Source organism: Gekko japonicus, unplaced genomic scaffold (assembly GCF_001447785.1).
Source record: "Gekko japonicus isolate JY-2015 unplaced genomic scaffold, Gekko_japonicus_V1.1 scaffold162, whole genome shotgun sequence".
In the NCBI taxonomy this organism is placed as follows: Eukaryota; Metazoa; Chordata; class Lepidosauria; order Squamata; family Gekkonidae; genus Gekko; species Gekko japonicus.
In genome coordinates, this window is record NW_015176456.1 from 1,715,607 (window position 1) to 1,735,483 (window position 19,877).

A 19,877-nucleotide genomic window follows, 5' to 3' on the forward strand; every position below is an offset into this window, starting at 1 on the left:
ATGATATTACGTTTTTCTCTCTCCTTTCTTAGTCTATATGCCAACCATCTTGATGGTTTATTAGCATTGTCGAAATAATATAGTTTTGCATATTCTAAATTCCTCGCGATTTCCTGCGTTAATAATAGGTTTAATTCATGATGTAATAGCCTAAGTCTGTCTCTCCCTTCTTTATCTTCCTTGGTTTTAAGTTCCTCCTCCTGCCGTTTAATAGAAACGCAGATTTTCGCATAAGCCTCTTTCTTTTTCTTTTTCCTCCATGCGTCCTGACTAATAAACCAACCCCTTATATAGGCTTTAAATGCATCCCATACTATATCTGACGCGATCTCTCCTTGATTATTTCGCCTAAAAAATTCTTGGATTTCTGTCCTGGTTTTTGTTACAAATTCTCGATCTCTTAATAATTCTACGTTCAACCTCCACCTCGGTTTCCTATGTCTATCTTTTAATGAGAGGAGTAACGGGCTATGGTCAGCAAAAGTTTGTGGTAATATCTCTACCTCCACAATTTCTAACACCCACTTGACTGGTGCCCATATCATGTCAATTCTTGACCAGCAGTTGTGCCTGGCCGAATAGTAAGTGAAGTCCTTCTTCTCTGTATTCCTAACCCTCCATAAATCTATTAAGTTATACTCTTCTACCATTTCTAGGAAATTTTTGGGCAACATTTGACTTCTCCCTTTTTTCTTTCGAGTCGATTTTTTGTCTTTATCTTCCTCTAAAATTGCATTAAAATCTCCCAGTAGGCATATATTGTCTATTTTTTGGTCTTTGATAAATTCATATACTGTTTTAAAAAAGGGGTCTTGGTTCTGATTAGGCGCGTAGATGTTAATTATTAGCGCTTCTGTCTCATGTCTTCTAATTTTTACCACTATCCATCTTCCATCATCTGCTGCATATATTAATTCTGGAGAGAGCTTCTCCTTAACATAGGTTACTACCCCATTTTTCTTTACATTATTTATTGCTGCAAATTCTTTACCTAGTTTCTTGCATTTCAGATACTTCTCATCACCAGTTTTAATGTGTGTCTCCTGTATACAAATCACGTCTGCACCAATTTTATTAAGTTGATGGAAAGTTCTTCTCCGTTTTTGAGGTCCATTTAGTCCATTTATGTTCAAAGAAAGTATTTTAAAAGGTTTTTTTGTTAACATTTTGAGTTTTTATTATACTTGAGAATTTATTTAAATTGTACTTATTTTTAAAGTTAAAATTCCTTATTTCTTGTTGTGTTGCACCCTTGTCCTATATTTGAACCTTGTAAGTATATGTGATACTGCTGGTTTGGCTTTTCCTGCTCTTTTCCCTTTACTTGGTATTTTTCCACTTTGGTCTGGTGTAATTCCTTGCTCTGCCGCTGTGTCTGCCTCTAGTTGTTCTACCTGTTCAATCTCTTCCTCACTTTCCTCACTTTCCTCCTCATCCACCTCTTCTTCTTCGTCTTCCTCCCTCTTTTCTTCCCTTTGCCACCCCAACTCTTCTCCGTACATTTCTAGGAAATTTTTTATTTTGAAGATAGAGTCAATTTTTTGTCTTCTCCCTGCATAATTAAACAACACTCCCTCTGGAATCAACCATCTAAATGTGATTTCGTGCCTATGCAATAAATTCGTTAGTGTTTTATACGCCTGTCTCTTTTCCCTGACTCTCCAGGGTATCTCCTTCAAAAATTTTACTTCATTCCCTTGAATAGTTACCTTTTTCCCTTCTGCTAGTTTGAGCACTTTCTCTCTTGTATCTCTTTTGTAGAATTTGATGTGTGTTTCCCTAGGTATCTTGTGTCTGCGCGTGTATGCTGAATTTCTTCGATAAGTAGATTCTATTTCTTGCATCATTTCCTCCTTTGTTCCAATTTCTAATTGTTCTGACAAATTTTCAGCTATCACTTCCTTCAAATTCATTTCCATTTTTTCAGGGATGTTTTGACATCTTACAATTAGCATTGCTTTCTCCATTTCCATATTGATTAAAGACTCTTCCATTTTATCTGCCCTTAATTTCATTTCTTGCATTTCATATTCTAAATCATTAACTTGTTTTTCTGTTTTAAAACTCTTACTTGAAATTTTCTGGATTTCTTGTCTATTTTCATTTATCTGTCTTTTAATTTCCTGTGTTTCTGCTTTAACATGTTCTGTTAATGTGTCAATTTTATCGTGTAGTGGATTAATTTCTTTTTTCATCATCTCTGTCATTAGAGCTACCCAATCTTTTGCAGTCAGCTGTGATATGTTTGTGGAACTTGTTTTCATAAAATGCATCCCTATATTGCCTGGGGAGGTTAAAGAAGTTTTCCTATTACCTGAAGCCATTTTGCTTTATTTAACTATCTGCCCCTTACTTTATTTTCACTACTTATCTTTCACCTTTTTCTTTCCACCTTGCCTTCCTTTCTATTCAGTATTCCCCTATAATGCTTTACAATCTTCCTGCAATCTCCCCTATAATGCTTTACAATCTTCCTGCAAACTTCCTGCAAAACCTTTTACAAATTACCAAATCTCCTTCTACTCTCAGTCACTCAAATCAGTACTTCTCCCTCCTTGCTCTCTTGCTCTACCACCCCCTATTGGGTTTCCCTCAGTCTCCGTATTCTTTTCTTTAAAGCACAGTCTTTTTGGTCACTTATGACCGTTACACTCTATTTTGTTTTAGTTTGTTTCGGTCTCTGCTGTCTCGACGTTCCCCAGCTCCGCCCACTTGTTCTCCCCGATTGCAGCAGTCCCGCTGATCCGTCTCTCCGCCTCTCTGTCACTACGCCACTCCGTCTCTCCGTAACTCCGTAAGCTCCGTAGCTCCGTCGCTCCGCCTCCCCGTCACTCCGTCACTCCGTCTCTCCGAAGAGAAAACCCCGCCCTGGATCTGCCGCTCTGCCGCTTCCCTCTGGTATGTCTCGTCATTCAATGGTGCTGTTAAAGGCACAGTGCCCCGGATTCTCCGCTCCACAGCAACCTCCGGAGAAAAGAAAAACAAACCTCGATTCAAGCAATATCTTTTAAACTTATTCCCTACAGGTATCAATTTCTACTTTAACCTTTTCCCCCCTTTTTCAAAACTTAGTTATGCCCCTTTTATTTTCCCTGCAAACGTTCTACAGCCATTTATCCGGAGCACCCTTCTCTGTAGTTTCCTTCTGGGTGAACAATTAATTCTAGCATCCCATCCCACTCTCCCTTTTCCTCTGCAAAGCTGGCGTTTTCTCTATATACTTAGCTTCAGTATTTTCTTCTCCCCTTGCGTTCTTCCGACGACTCCTTCTGCTTGCTTCTGGTCCCACTTGTGCTCGGCGTCTGCCGGGCTTTCTGGTGCCTCTCGCTTCAGGGTTGAGGTTGAGCTCTTCGGTTGTTTGCCTGACCCCCGAAGTTCAGCCTAAACACCCCTTGCCCTGCTCCCTCTTCGTGGGAGCAACTTGAGACGTTGAACTTCGTCTAAGAAGCCCCAAAACCGTAGTTTCCCGGAGCTCTGCTAGCCTACAGCTCCGTCGTTCGTCGGACCGCCGCCCCCAATAGATGCTTTCTGTATGGCTTAAAAGTGTGTACAAACCATTTTAAGTGAATTAATTCAATCACTTCTGTTGAATGGAAAAGGAATGGGTGATTTGACACTACTATTGTGTAATCTATATTTATTTGTAAGAATTGATTAATCAAGAGATTATATCCTTTGGCTGAAAAGTGATATAATTGGAAAATACCTGAAGGTTATCTATTCTAGCTACCATTCAATAATATTACTGCTTATAATAATTACACCCCAAAGATATGTGAAATTTGGAGGTTAATCTGTTAAGGTTATTTAATTATGTGTGCATGGTGGGTGGTGATGGGATTTCGAGGACAGGCTAATTGTCAGAACTGCAGGAAGGGCAATTGATTGCAGCCTTAACTGAAGTTGCCTGTCATACACGGACCATGAATATAACACAGCTTTAAAGATCACCACTGTTGTTCAACAGCTCAGACTGAACTGGGTGAACTTTAAAAACAAAATGGAGATGAGTTTAACAACACCATATTACTGTCCACATCCTGGAAGAAGATGAATCAGGTCTTATGAGTCATTCATCTTCTCAGAGGTGTATAGTGCCATGGCTATATATTATTCATGACTGCCATGGAAAGCAGAGAGAATGTGGTCAAGGCAGAGGGTTGCCATCTTCCAGTGAGATATGGAGTTCTCTAGGAATTGCAGCTGATCTCCAGACTACAGAGATCAGTGGCAACTTGGAGTATGAACTGTTTGGAATCACATCCCACTGAGGCCCCTCACCCGGCTCCATCCCCAAATCTCCTCCTGGTTACTTGGTTGCAGTCTCCCTTTTGGTTGATGATGGTGCCAAGGAATAGAAAATCTCGAACAATTTCAGTTTCTTCATTGTCAACCCTAAAGTTGTATAATGGAAGATTTGTCTCCACTTACCGTGAAGCTTCCTTCTCGGTGGTCCAGAGTGGGGCAGTCCTCCAGACTCCTTACTCCTGGGAAACAGCTCCTCTCCTCCGAAGGCCGGACCAGCAGACTCTTTTGTCACGGAGGGGAGGGGCTTGTGCTCCTGCTTCCCAGTCATACTCCAAGCAACCTTTCCCCTATATCAAAAAAAGGAAACACAACAACCCTAACCCCCAACGGGGGGCTTAACCTAAAATAATATTACGACCGGTCACCATGGTCCCAAACCATTCGACCCATGTCAACAGTTTTCCTATATCCCAATTTCCATTAGGTACAGCTAGGAAAGAACCCCCATGTGTCTCTCAGGACCAGCACCCCTGTAGGCAGAGGAAGCAGCACCCAACAAAAAATGGGTGGGCAGGACTGCCCCACTCTGGACCATCGAGAAGGAAGCTTCATGGTAAGTGGAGACAAATCTTCCATTCTCTGGTGGTCCAGGAGTGGGGCAGTCCTCCAGACTCCTTACTCATGGGATGTAGAACAGCTGTATATTGTAGGGTGGGTCCAACCACTTCCCCACCTACAGGGCGTGCTGCAAGACCCGAGGACCAAAGGCCGCCTTAGCTGAGGCCATTTTATTTATTCTATAGTGCCTTGTAAAGGAATGCATAGTTTTCCATGTGGCAGCCTTACAAACCACTTTCAAAGAAGGAAAAGCACAGTAGGCTGCTGACATCGCTGCCCCCCTCGGGAGGTTCCAGTCCCTTGGCCCTATACGCCAAGGCTATGCACCCCTTGATCCACCTACTGAGGGATGATGCGGAAACTCTCCTACCCATGCATGACTTTCTGAAGGAGACAAATACGGAGTCATGCACTCTAATCTCTTTTGTGCGATCAAAGTAGAAGCTAAGAGCCCTCCGCACATCGAGGCAGTGTAGCCTCCTTTCCTTCTCATTCTGACGGTAGGGACAGAATGACAGTAGGACCACCTCCACTGACCTATGGAAGGTCGAAATAACTTTCGGGACAAAGGCTGGATCAGGTCGTAACACTACCTTATCAAGGTGGAAGGTGCATAATTCCTTGTCAATGGACAGGGATCTCAGCCCCGACACCCTCCTAGTGGAAGTGATGCCAACCAGAAAAACAGTTTTGTCAGTTCTTTGAGGGGACATGTCACCATGGGCTCAAATGGAGCCTTACATAGGGCCCTAAGGATGGTATTGAGACTCCAGGTTGGAAATCTGTGAACCTGTGGTGGGTTCAACAGAGATACGCCTCTCAAAAATCTCTTGACGTGTGGATGTTTTGCTAGGGATTTACCTTTCCTAGCCCCCCTAATGGTGGATATGTCCACCACTTGTCTGTGCAGGGTACTGGTGTGAAGCCCCTTGTCAAGCCCCTCTTGCAAGAAAGCCAGTATCTCCCCCATGGGAACCCCCATGGGGTTGAATCTCCTGTCCCTTCACCAAGTGTGGAAGGTCTGCCAAGTATTGTTATAGACCCTATTTCTAGAGCCCTTCCTAGCTGCCAACATGGTTTTAACCACACTATCTGGGTAACCTACCCCCATCAACTGCTGCCTCTCAACCTCCAAACTGTGAGTTTTAGTAATTCTGGTTGAGGATGCACTGTCTCCCCTTGAGTTAGCAGATCTACCACTGGAGGCAGGTGCCAAGGTTCCTCTATCGACATCCTTCGCAGGTCTTGGAACCACGCCGGCCCAAAAGGGGCAACTAATAATACTTCCGCCTTCAGATCGATTTTTTGTTGGGCCACCCTCTGAATATGTTGGATTGGTGGAAAGGCATATAGTAGCACTCTGGGCCAAACTAGGTGAAGAGCATCTATTCCTATGGTGAGAGGATCTTTTAAACTGGACACAAATTGCACTGTTTGACGGTTTTCTTTTGTGGCAAACAAGTCCACTTCTGGTCTCCTGAATCTCTGGCATATTTGACCAAACACTGCTCTGTTGAGCATCCATTCGGATTGGTCCACCCACTGACAGCTGAGCCAATCCGCCACTGTGTTCTCTCTCCCAGCCACATGAATGGCCTTTATTGAAAGGATGTGAGTCTCCGCCCACTGTATCAACTTGCTTGCCTCTTTGTGCAACCGCTTGAAATGCGTGCCCCCTTGTCTGTTGATGTATACCTTGGCCGTCATATTGTCGGTCTGAATTAGAATATGATAGCCCTGGACCATATTTTGCAGTTTTTCCAGTGCCAGTCTGACTGCCCTCAACTCTAGAAGGTTCATACTGTTTGTTCTTTCTTTCACAGTCCATGTGTTCTGTATTATCCTCCCTTCGGCATGAGCTCCCCATCCAAACAGGCTAGCATCCATCGTGATCACTAGCCTGGTGGGTTCCCTGAGTGGAACTGTCTCAATGCATCCAGAGTTACAATGGCAAAGTCTAGCTGTATATGCTATATTATTATATCTCCCATGCAAGATTGCTGATGGTAGTGCATTGAATCTTGCTAGAGAAAAGGCTCTGCGCTGTTGTGGTGCTTATATATCAGATAGGTCCCTTACAAAGGTCAGGTGGTGGTGGCGTGTTACCAGAAAGAGAGGGGGGAAAGCCTCTCCAGGGAGTTGGTAACCCTTTGGAAGGGACAGTGGAATAGAGCCCGTTCTGCCACACCATCATATGCAATTCATGTTTAAACGAATATTGTTACGGAAAAAGAAATATATTTGTAATATCAATGTTACATCTAAGTTATATTGTTTTATACAAGGTAATAAAAGGTAATCAAGAAAGCAAAATTTTATATGATTTCTCTTTACCAAGGTAGGTAAATTGAAATGGAAAAGGAAGTAGTTAAAGAAGAAAAGATAGAGCCAAAGTGGAAGATCCAATTGGAAGGGGTGTGGCTAGAGGACAAACAGGCTGTACCAAAGGGAAAAGGGAGCCCAGTTATAGTTTTTTTTGCCTAGGGCCCACAAAAATCTGTAACCAGCCCTGTCTGTGGCCATTGTCTTGTTTTCTGTATTTGTTGGCATGTTCTTGTTAAGATTTTGATGGACTCTGTTTCTGGGGCTTGGAATAGCTCTATTGATATCCCATCAACTCCTGGTGATTTGTGTCCCCCAATTGTCTTCAGTGCAGCACTTTCTAAAACTGCAGGTTCTTCTTCAAAAGATTCTTCTTGGAAGTAATATGTAATCCTTTCATCTATTCTGTATAGATCTTCAGTATATTATTTCCATCTTTTCTTTATTTTGTCCCGTTCAGTTAACATATTTCCATGCTGAGCTTTCAGCATGTCCAACTTTCCGCTTGATTTCTTGGATCTTGTTGAGCAGATCTCTTGTTCTTCCATTTTTGTTTTTCTCTTCTATTTCTTTACACTGGTAATTATAATAGTTTGTCTCTGTATGTAAATCATTGGAATGCTGCATTTAGGCTTTTGATTCTGTTTCTGTCACCTTTTGCTTCTTGTCTTTTCATTTCTTTTGGCTACAGGGTATTTCTATACCAGCTCTTTCCCCCCTTGTTCCAAATGTATAGGTCCACTGCTCCTTATGGAGAATAGGGGATATTTGAGGGGGGGGGATCTTGAGCAAGGGTGTTTTTTTAGAGCAAATGGCACTAAATATTCAGAGAACCAAGACCTCCATGTTTCCTAAAGACTTTTTGCCTAAAAGGCCAAAGCAGCTCTGGAAAAATCCTCTGTCTCCAAGTTTGAAGGGAATGAGACAAACAGGTCTGACTTTAGGAACCCCTGAACAAGGTACCCCCAGCCATCTGGTCTTCATTGTTTCTTATGAAGAAAAATGCCATGCTTCCTCCAAGGCAATGTCAAAAAGCAACAGAACTCTCCCTACAAAACACAAAAAAGCAAAGATCATCCTCACATAGGGTTGCCACCTGTAAGAAATACATTTGGAGATTTAAAAAAACCAAAATGATAAAGGGAACACCTGTAGCTTTAATAAATTGTTGTTGCTCAGTGGCCGTTGCTAGGCAACAACAGCATTCCAAGGCTTGGTTTCTGTGAGTAAAAGGCAGAGGGAGGGGGCAGAGGTTTTTTCCAGAGCTGCTTTGGCCTTTGAGGCAAAAAGTAATCAGAACCAGACCTGACAGTAACCACTGGGTGACTTGATACCACCTGATCTGCATGACTCAACAAGGCTTTGCTCCTTGCTACTCTTCAACAGCAACCACCATATGAAAGCTAGTATTGTTACCGCTTCAGAGTAGGTTCTGGGAGAGGTTCAGATTCCCATCTGGCTGTGGAAACGTATTGGGTGATTTGGGGCCAGTCACATAGTTTCAGTCTAACCTCCTCACAGGGCTGTTGTGAGGATAAAAAAGAGAAAAGGAGAATAATGTGAGCTGCTTTGGTCCCCACTGGTGGGGTATAAATGGAGTAAATAAATAATACATATAGCTGAAGGTAAGAGGCAGCTACACAGTAGGTTGGTGAATGGCTTAGAAGGAGAGAATGAGGAAGGGAAAGGGAGGAGATGGGGTTGCCAAGAGGAGAGAAAGGGGAAATAGTGTGGGCAGGGGGGTACAGGGGAAAGTTAGGGGGGCACACTAATTTTTGAGGGTTCCCTACCATGCAAGCGGGCCTGGCCCAGTAGCCAGCACCATACAACTGCGCCATAGTTTTCCTAGGTAAAGGCTGCTGGGGAGTGGGAGAGGGAAAGCTGAAGACAGAGCGGCAGATAAATGTAGGTTGGCTGTTGGATGGGGAAAAGAGAAGGAAGCAAAAAAGAGTTGAGCTTATGGGGGCTTTCAGGAAAGGAAAATAGTGGGGGAGGGGGAAGTCCTTGCAGGTTCCCGCTTTTATGTGTGTGTATAAAAATCCTATTCCTGTAGAGGACTTCTGTCATCCAATATTTCTGTTTCATATCTCTGCCTCTCTATCTTGTTAAGAAAATATATACCCTTGGTAGGGGGTCTCACTAATTCATTAAGAACACAAAGCATAGTGTTTTCCAGCATTCTTGTGGAAATAGCACATGTCTTTGAGAGTCTCAGTACTGAACAAACATGGCTATGTGAGAACTATGAACTTGGTCTCAGAAAGAGAGGAAAAATCCAAGGCAAAGATTTTGAAATGAAACACTCTTTGCCTGTTCCTTAAGGAATAAGCTTGTCTAGTGGTTGCTCTGGTAGAATTATGAAAAGGAGGATTAGTTTCTGGATGATGGTGCCAGAAATATATATATTTAATTATAGTCTATTTTCTCAAATGTACATTGTTTGCAAAATCTAATAGGAAATGACTTATAGATCCCTCACAGAAAATACTGGAATAATTAACCAATTACAAGAACAAGCCTTGTGCAGAATGCATGAAGAAAAATTACTGTTCAATCCTGTTGAAAATATTTGCATGTGCAACAGGGAGACAATCCCCAACTACTGCACCAAACCCCCATTTCCCCCATCATGTTGCTCCTGGGAGTCCCGCATCCTCCAGGGGGCTTTTTGGACTGCTTCAGAAAGGAGGACCTAGGAAGTGGTGCTTCCATGCTTGCAATTTAGATGGCGCCCAAACCTTTGTTTTCTAGGCTGCATTCCTGTCCTTATTTACTTAGAAGTAAGCACCAAATAACATAGTGAGATTTATGTCTGAATAAACAGGCATATAATTGCACTGCTAGTGTTCACATGATGGATCTAGTGATGGACATAACACCTAGTTATGTCAGATGTTGATGTACATAACATCTTCATTCATATCCAAAAGCAGCAATCACTCATTTCAATAGGGCATGCATGACCACAAATATTCAGTGCATCAAGAAACTCAGCTATAGTCATATGGGCAATGGAGGGGTATTTACATGTATGGGTCTCTCTTGTTAAACTGGGTCAAGTGAGCCTAGAGGTTGGAGTTAAATTGCAGCTTGTTTTATGGGTGTGTTTTTGTTGTTGTTCAGTCAAACAGTCGAGTCCGACTCTTTGCGACCCCATGGACCACATCATGCCAGGCCCTCCTGTCTTCTGCCGTCCTCCGGAGTTTGCTTAATTTCAAGATCGTTGCATCGATAACACTGTCTAACTATCTCATCCTTTGCCGTCCCCGTCTTCTTTGACCTTCAATCTTTCCCAGAATCAGGGTCTTCTCCAGTGAGTGCTACCTTCTCATTTGGTGGCCAAAGTATTTGAGCTTCAGCTTCAATATTTGGCCTTCCAGGGAACAGTCAGGGTTAATTTCTTTTAGGATTGACTGATTTGACATCCTTGCAGTCCAAAGGACTCTCAAGAGTCTTCTCCAGCACCATAATTGAAAAGCATCTATTCTTCTGCACTCCGCCTTCCTTATGGTCCAGCTCTTGCAGCCATACATTACTACTGGGAATACCATTGCTTTGACCATACTGACTTTTGTTGGCAGGGTGATTCTCTACTTTTTATTATGCTGTCTAGGTTTGCCATCACTTTCCTCCCAAGGAGCAGGCATCTTTTAATTTCATGGCTGCAGTCACCATCTGTGGTGATCTTGGATCCCAGGAACGTGAATTCTGTCACTGCTTCCATGACTCCCTGTTCTGTTTGCCATGGAGTGATGGGGCCAGATGCCATGATCTTCGTTTTTTTGATGTTGAGTTTCAAGCCAACTTTTGCACTCTCCTCTTTCACCCTCACAACAAGAAGCTCTTTAGGTCCTCTTCACTTTCTGCCATTAGAGTGGTATCGTCTGCATATATGAGGATGTTGGTGTTTTTCTGGCAATTTTAATTTCAGCTTGTGATTCATCCAGGCTGGCATTTTGCATGATGTACTCTGCATATAAATTAAATAAGCAGGGTGACAATATACATCCTTGTCGTACTCCTTTTCCTATGCTAAACCAATCAGTTGTTCCATATCCAGTTCTGTCACTTTTTGACCCTTATATAGGTTTCTCAGGAGACATCTGGTACTCCCATCTCTTTAAGGACTTGCCACAGTTTGGTGTGATCCATACAATCAAATATTTAGTGTAGTCAGTAAAGCAGAAGTAGATGTTTTTCTGGTACTCCCTTGCTTTCTCCATAATCCAGAAAATGTTGGGAATTTGATCTCTAGTTGGGAATTTGATCTCTTGTACTTCTGGCAGTTCTCTATCCACGTATTGCTGAAGCCTAGCTTGTAGGATCTTGAGCATGACCTTGCTTGCGTGTGAAATGAGTGCAATTGTGCGATAGTTTGAAAATTCCTTGGCATTGCCCTTCTTTGGGATTGGAATGTAAACTGACCTTTTCCAGTCGTGTGGCCACTGTTGCATTTTCCAAATTTGCTGGCATATGGTGTGCAGAACTTTAACAGCATCATCTTTTAAGACTTTTAATAGCTCAGCTGGGATACTGTCACCTCCACTAGCTTTGTTGTTAGTAATGCTTTCTAAGGCCCATTTGACTTCGCACTCCAGGATGTCTGGCTCAAGGTCAGTGATCACACCGTCGTGGTTGTCAAGGACAATGAGGTCCTTCTTATATATTTCTTCTGTATATTCTTTCCATCTGTTTCTAACCTCTTCTGCTACTGTTAGGTCCCTACCGTTTTTGTCCTTTATCATGGCCAGCTTTGCATGGAATGTTCCCTTGATTTCTCCAATTTTCTTGAAAAGATCTCTAGTCCTTCCCATTCTATTGTTCTCTTTTATAACTTTGCACTGGAAGGCCTTATCTTTCCTTGCTGCTATCTGGAAATCTGCATTCAGTTGGGTAAATCTTTCCTTTTCACCTTTGCCTTTCGATTTCCTTCTTTCCTCAGCTATTTGTAAAGCCTCATCAGACAGCCACTTTGCTTTCTTGCATTTCTTTTTCTTTGGGATGGTGCTGATTACTGCCTCCTATACAATGTCACGAACCTCCATCGATAGTTCTTCAGGCACTCTGTCTATCAAATCTAGTCCCTTAAACCTATTCTTCACCTCCACTGCATATTCATAAGGTGGATGTGTTTAGTAGATAGTAAATAAGCTCCTGACAATGTATACAGATTCTGTTTTATTGTTCCTACCAGCTGGCTAGTACCAAAAAACATTGACTCCTAACCCCTGGAAGGAAGTTGCCAAAATATACCAGAAATCATCAATCCACTCTTACATGGTAGTAGATAAACCTGATGTAAGTTTCATCCAAATCCCTATCAGTTTTCATTTCTTCTGTCACACAGTTTAAAGAATTGCTACATTATGTTGCATGCTGACTTGACGTCACAGCTCTTTTAAAAAATCCAAATGGGTTCTACAGTATACCGACCAGCACTGGCCGAGCCCTGCAGTGTGTCACGATTGCGCTGGTGGGCTAGGCAGGGTACTGTTAGAGAATGAACTGGATATTTGCTTTATGAACTATTTATTGCTACACACATGGACTGTGCACACACACATAGGTTCAGAGAACTGTACGCTTTAAGTCACCTGTTACACATAGCAGGTGCTTGCACATGCCTTACATGTAAATAAGGTTTCAGCTACACAGCTACCCAGCCGGGTGAAGAAGCACAAAACTTCATTATTGTGAGCAATGAGAACAACAACTTTGGTAACTGCAGTTACCAAACCTAAGACTGTATTATGAAGCAGTTTGTTTATCTTGGATGGAACAATGGGTGAAATTAGTGGATAAAAAACTGCTGGCTTTGGAGGGCCATGATTGTAGGTTTGGTTGGCATGCTTATTTATGGTATGAAAAGACGAAAATGGACAATTTCTTCAAGCGTCACTTGGTGAGACATGTGCTATTTATGACATGGATGAGATGTAAAAAATATTTTCGTGATATGAGACCACTTTGGATTGTACCAGCAGAAGTTTTGACACCATATTCAAGATAACAAGGTGAAGAATGGTTGCCTTACAGTGACTTACTTAAAAAAGAGGGAACAGAATGGGTAATGAAAAATCAAGATGAAATTCAGTATAAATATGTTTGGTTGAAATATATGCAAATTTGTGATATCTTTAAAGCAGATAAGAAAAAATATGGATTCAGAGAGGAAAAGAATGAATTTGAGATTATATGGGAGAGTGGAGGGGAAAAAATGATTTCTAATTTGTATAAAGTTTTGTTGAAATTGAGGAAGAATTATCGAAACAAAGAGTGAAATCCGGAACCTTCATCTCTTACTCTGTGTCTTACTCTAGTGTTATTGCTGTAGTCTGTAATTACATACTGGTTCTTGTAACCATTTTTGTAAACTGATGTTACTTACTTGTTACTAATGTGAATTATATTTTTGTGCGCTATTTTGTCTGCGTTGTTTATGCAGTGTATTCTTGTTCTATGATCATATTGTACTGCAATATCACTGTTGTTTACCAGTATGCTGATGACACCCAGCTCTATCTGTTGTTGGACGGCCAGTCGGACTCTAGTCCGGGAGATCTGGACCTGGCATTGTCTCAAGGTCTGGGGTGCAGGCAGAGGGAAGTCCAAGTTTAGTTCGGGGCCTTGAGCCAAAAGGAGTGGAGCAGGAACTGAGAGCGAAAGTCCAAAGCACAAACCAGGAGCAAGCCAGAGTCAGAAGCCAGAGGAGAGGAGCAGGAACGAGGTCTGGAACCAGGAGGTGGAGTAAACGCAAGGCGTCACAGAGTTGACGAGTTTGCTTCCACAAAGGAGCCAGCTTAGAGTCTGAAGCTAAATAGCCCTCTGCTGCTGTTTCCAATTAGTGCAGCGGCACCAGCAGCCGTCTGTTAAAACTCAGGGCTAACTGATTGTCTGCTCTCCAAGCGAGCTACACATCACCTCATTGCTAAGTCCTGCCGGAGTCGGTCTCGTAAGCGAGCAACTCTTGGGGGCAAGTCGGGAGGGCTTTCCATCTGTGGCTGCTCCCCGTCAGCTGTCTCTGAGCCAGGTGCCTGTGCAGGCAGTGATGGCAAATTGCCGATCTCTGAAGCTTCAGAGGGGCCAGCTGTGGGTTCTGCTGGAGCTGGCAAGGAAAGGACCATTCACCTGGCCCTTCCTAGCTAGCAATCCCCGCAACACCCCCTATCTGCTTTTACTCCCCTTGAGTCCCACTTGCTATCCCCAAACCCTTGCCTCTACTTTGATCTCTTGATCTGCAATCAAGAGACCCACATGTTCTGGCTGGTTCTGGTCATGTGTGAATTCCTTTGTTTCCATTTCCTCCCATCCATTCTTCATTGGAACAACCAAGCTGCAAGACAGATAAGTATCGCCCACCATCACCCCTACCTGCTAATGCAACCGTGCTTATTTTAATACTGTAATTCTAAGGAACTTGATTGAATGTGTGAGTGCATCAGTATTGTTTGTATGAAATATATATTTTAAGTAAAAGACATCTATTTTAACCACAACAGCCTCGTTATCCTTTACTGGTCACCCTTGGTGGAACAGGACATTGGTATAAACTGGCAAGAACCCATTTATAAATTGCCAATTGCTGTAACTAAAGCAATTCGGCTAACAGTACGCAAAATCCAAAACACAGTCCGGGGTCAGGGCACCAGATGAGACAGAGCAGAGTCCAGAATGCCAAGTCAAAACACAGTCTAGGGTTACCGGAGATTGCAAGCAGAGTTCAGAAGCCGTTTTTCAAAGTCAGGGTACACAATCCAAAGTCAAGGAGCAGGGAAACAACGTCATGCAAGCCAAAGTCAGGAGCCCGGAAGTCCGAGAGAAAACCAGGAGACAGGAACACAGGATCCGGGGTGCAGTGTTTTGTCTATGCGATTAGTTGCCAGCACAAGTTGGGAATCTGAGAGAGCCGCCTAAAAAGCCCATTCAGCTTGTTAGCCAATTACCAGCCGCTAACAGGGTCCTGGCTCCAGTCAGTACTCTGGGCTTAGAGGACGCTGACCTCGCATGCTCGCCTCCTTATGCCGGGTTGCCATGTCCTGCCGCCTCTGATTGTGCAAGTGAGCCACCGGTGGGGGGGAATCAGGAGGCGTGGTGCTCGTGCTTGGTTCTGCTGGTGCGGCTCCAGGTGTAAACTCTCCTGGGAGCTGGTGCTCATCCTCCACAAGACTTGGGTCTGGTGCTTCAAGGAGTGCAGGGAGCTCACCCTTGGACGTTGAGGGCACAGAATCCCCGGGATCAGGGTCTATGGGGTCATGCTGCACTGCGGGCATGACACAGCGACCCTTCCGAAACGTCTGGAATGGGAGGCACTCCAATGACCAGCCACCTGAGCAAGCCCCCAGGCCGCCCACCTTGGCGTGGGGAAGATAGATGGCTGCATCACAGGCACTGGCCGTGAATCATTCCTGAATTATCCCGGGGGGGGGGGCAGGGGGCTGAAGAGGATGCAGCAACATAGATGGGTGAGCAAGACCCTGGCCACAAGAGCCATCAGGGCTGGGTCATGGGATCCAGGTTGCCCTGCTTCCCTGGGCTGGCAGAACAGCCAAAGGAGGAAGGCCGCTGCAAGGAACACACGGTCCATAACAGCTCCACCCTGGCCCAAGGCTGAGCATTGGGACTTATATATGGGGGCGGGGCAAGCCAGGGGATGGGCTGGGGAGGTACAAGGGGTGGGTTGACAAGGGAGCCAGGCTATAAAAGGGAGCCAGTCTTATTATCTCTGTTTTTTCCTTCTTCTTCATACTACGTTTGTATTGTATGCTGATTTTAAGGCCATAACAATAAAACTAAACTATAAAAGGGAGCCAGTCTGACAGGCTGGGAAGGAGATGGCTGGAGGCTCCGAAGCAGCCAGAGAAAGGGGACGGAGTACCAGCATGTCTTAGAGAAGGGCTGGTGAAGGAACCGCCTCCCTGACCATTTCTGAGGCCACAGGCTAGCCCCCAAAATGGGGGGAAGAGCAAGGCCAGGACTCTTGCAATAGCAACGGGAGAGGGACTGGCCTGGGGGTGGCAGAGGAGGCGTGACATATAGAGGTTGGAAGTTTGATCGTTTTCCCATTGAAATGAGCACAACTACAGCAGGTGCTATTAAAAAAGAAAAAGAAAGAAAGGTTTAAGTACGGTATTAAGTGCAAATCGCCATAAACTAAAGTGGAAGACGAGGGCTGTATTCAGGTCTGCTATTTGGAAAGAGGTTTAATCCGCAAAAATACAATCATGACATGATCAATTCTAAACATAGATAGGTCCATAATAATATTTAATGTTACATCATTCTCTTCATTGCCATATGTACTTTAATTTTACAGGAATGATGCATAATGGAACGTCCTTTGGGATTAATCACATTTTTTTTAAAAAAAAGAGGCTTCATTATATCTTTGTTCTTTGTATCTTGGCTTTTGTTAGCGCATTTTTAATTAGGATCTGGTATCTGCAATAAACAGTAAACATAAAGAGCTTTGCAAAAATGTATTAGACTGTTTGTTTTCACACTCTAATGCATATTTGCACAATTTTACCATGAAAAAAGGAAAACATGCTAAGCTCTTGGGCTGTATCCCAAATGTCCTGGAATAGAATCTGGAAATGACTAAGAATGCAGCCATACCACATCATATTTCAGCAATTAACCTAAGAAAAGAGGTACATTTGCTATGACAGAGCCATCTGAGAAAGAAAAGAAGCATCAGGGGAAACACATTTTACTCACCAAATGTATTTCTGATTTTCCTCTTTTCCCCCCAATGAAGCAAATGCTTAAGAAATTCGCAAAAGATGGTCACATTTGTTCACACCTACAGAGAAAACAACTGCTTAGTCCATAGCCAAGACCCTGAATGTGTCCAGAAGACATCACCAAAATTATAATTCAGAGTGGAACTTACCCCCAAGGGCTTCATTGTTAGCCAGGGCTTTCAAAAATGATTTTAAATAAGCTTGGCATTTATGGCAGAAACTTATTTTTAGACTTTGAAAAGGTCCAATCATAGGATTGTGCAGATTAAAGTACTGTAGAGAAATAAACAAGCCTAACTTTTTTGAGAAGTTTCTGGGAATTAATAATGTTTCCTTAATACAACATGATGCTATATTAAAAAATAAAAATAATTGAAAATGCACTTCGCCAAAGACAGATGTACTTTCATTTTAAAGCATGCCTCTCAAACACCACCAGAAAATGTGAAAGGTTTAAAATGTGGCTCTTGTGAACACTTGTTATTGATATGATACCTTGATATTCTTTGAACGTGACACAAAAGTCATAAAGTATATAAGCAATTCTAAGGTGTAAAGTGATTTTTTTTCTTCCAGAGCTTAGCTTTAATGTGTTTCCAAATAAAACACAAGATTAAGTAATTTATTTTGTCATATGATTTATTTATGGGCTGAAACACTGTAAACAACAGATAAAAGATAGAGTCTCAGATGTCAAAGTAAAAGATGAAAATCATTACATTTTATTAGCCGGTGATATATAAAAATGCCAAAAACAAACTGTAAAGCGAGGGATAGTGTTATGCTCAGAGGTCCCGCATCCGAGTTGCATTTGTTTTTCTCCCACCTCCCCTAAAGGGGAATAATAGTCCTGAATTTAATTAAAAGTCTTATTTTTTAAGATTAAAGTCATGAAAAAGTTAAAAGACTCGAGCACGAAGAAGAGTAACTGTAAGGTGCTTAGGGGGTTGGAGGGATGAACTTGCTGCCTATTTTTTATATCCTCAAGACTATTTGACAGAGAATCACAAGAGTTGCCGAGGAATTGTTCATACAAATAACTGCAAGGGTTTCAGAAGCCTATTAATTTTACATGGACTTACACAAACTGTTAGCAGTAATGATTCCTGGGAAACTTTAGAGGGCGTTGTTGATGAACTTTTCTCCTTATTGCTTTTAATTTTCTGTGTTGGGTCTCTTTTAAATGTCTTCCCTTGCTATAAAAGTTTGAGGTAGACCTAATACATATGTTTGTGCAAGGTAATAAATCCAAGTAGTAGCCAAAATCTGATACGTCTGACTTGGCCCTATTTTGACATCCCCAGTAGTACCTGCATCTTCAAATGCAGTCCACAGTTAAATAGTCTCATGTTTTGCATTAGAACAGGGTTAAGGATATGGTAAGCTCTGGATTCTGATTTTCCATTGATCCCTAGGATTGTGACTTCCTTGTTTCCATTTCCACATTCACAATTTTTTTGTCTCATAGAATATGGATTTAGGAATGGGGGTCTCATTGAGCTTCTAACCCCATCTTTGACTTCTTGGATTATGACATGCATCATGCTACATGTATCTTTGCTTACCTTGATTTCCCTATTAGAAAAAAAGTGATCCTGTAATTAGGGTTGCCAGCTCCACGTTGGAAAATACCTGGAGATTTTGGGGGTGGAACTTAAGGAGGGTGGGGTTTGGGGACTTCAATGGGGTATAAAGCCATAGAGTAATATATGAATTACAATGTATCTTTCCCCCACAACTTGGGAACATCAGAAAGCTGATCAACATAGCGGTTGGTAAACAGATTTCATGGCACAACAGTTCCTAAACCTAACATTGTGAATCCAGTTCTAAGAACACTTTCCTGGGAGAAAGCCCCACTGAATAAAATGGAACTTACTTCCAAGTAGAGCTGCTTGGGATTTGTCCCTGTACTGCAAGCAACTACCTTTGTGCTTTCATTCAGATCAGTTCATACAATAACCTTTGTTCTGTCAACAACCACATTTCAAAAGTTTCCAAGGCCACACATTTCAGTGCAGACATTTGTCTCACAAATGTTGTGATCTAAAGTATCCCTGTTCGGAAGCACATTCCACTGAAATCACGGAGAGTTCCTTCTAAATTAACATGGCTAGCATTGACCTGCAACAGATTAATCTTCACATTGGAAAAAGTAATCCTTGAAGCAGTTCTTAGATGAGGAATAAATTATTTATGACTCTTCAGTTTTCTCAGCCAGTTGAAATGTTATTGATCAATGTATTTGGCTATTAGAAAATTGTCTCAAAGGTAATTGTCTGCAAAATAAATACAACACAAAACTGTGCCCAAATTAAAAATGAAACATAACTTCCTGTATTTTATACTCTCTAACAGGAGGCTTAAGGGAGGCTGAAGCAATTAAAGTATTGCTTTATGTCATGAACCAGTTTCATCATATGCTTCAGTCAAGAATACAAGTGTAACTCCAGCCATTAATTTACTGATCATAGTACTGTAGGGTTGCCAGACTCCAGGTGGGGCCTGGGGATCTCCCGCTTTTACCACTGATCCCCAGCTGACAGAGACCAGCTCCCCTGGAGAAAATGGCTGCTTTGAAGGGTGGACTCCATGGCATTGTACTATGCTGAGGCCCCTCCCCTCCCCAAACCACACCCTCTCCTGGCTCCACCCCCAAAGTCTCCAGGTATTTTCCAACCCAGACTTGGCAACCCTATATAGTACTGCCAACTCTGGGTTGGGAAAACATGACGATTTGGTGAGTGGAGCTTGGGGAGGGCAGGGTATAGAGAAGGGAGGGACATCAATGGGGCATAATGCCCTAGAGTTCACCCTCCAAAGCAGCCATTTTCTCCAGGGGGCCTGATCTCTGTGGTCTGGAGATCAGTTGTCATTCTAGGAGATCTCTAGGCCCCACCTGGCAAGCCCAGATTAGAAAAGTCTAGGGTTTATTAATGTATAATG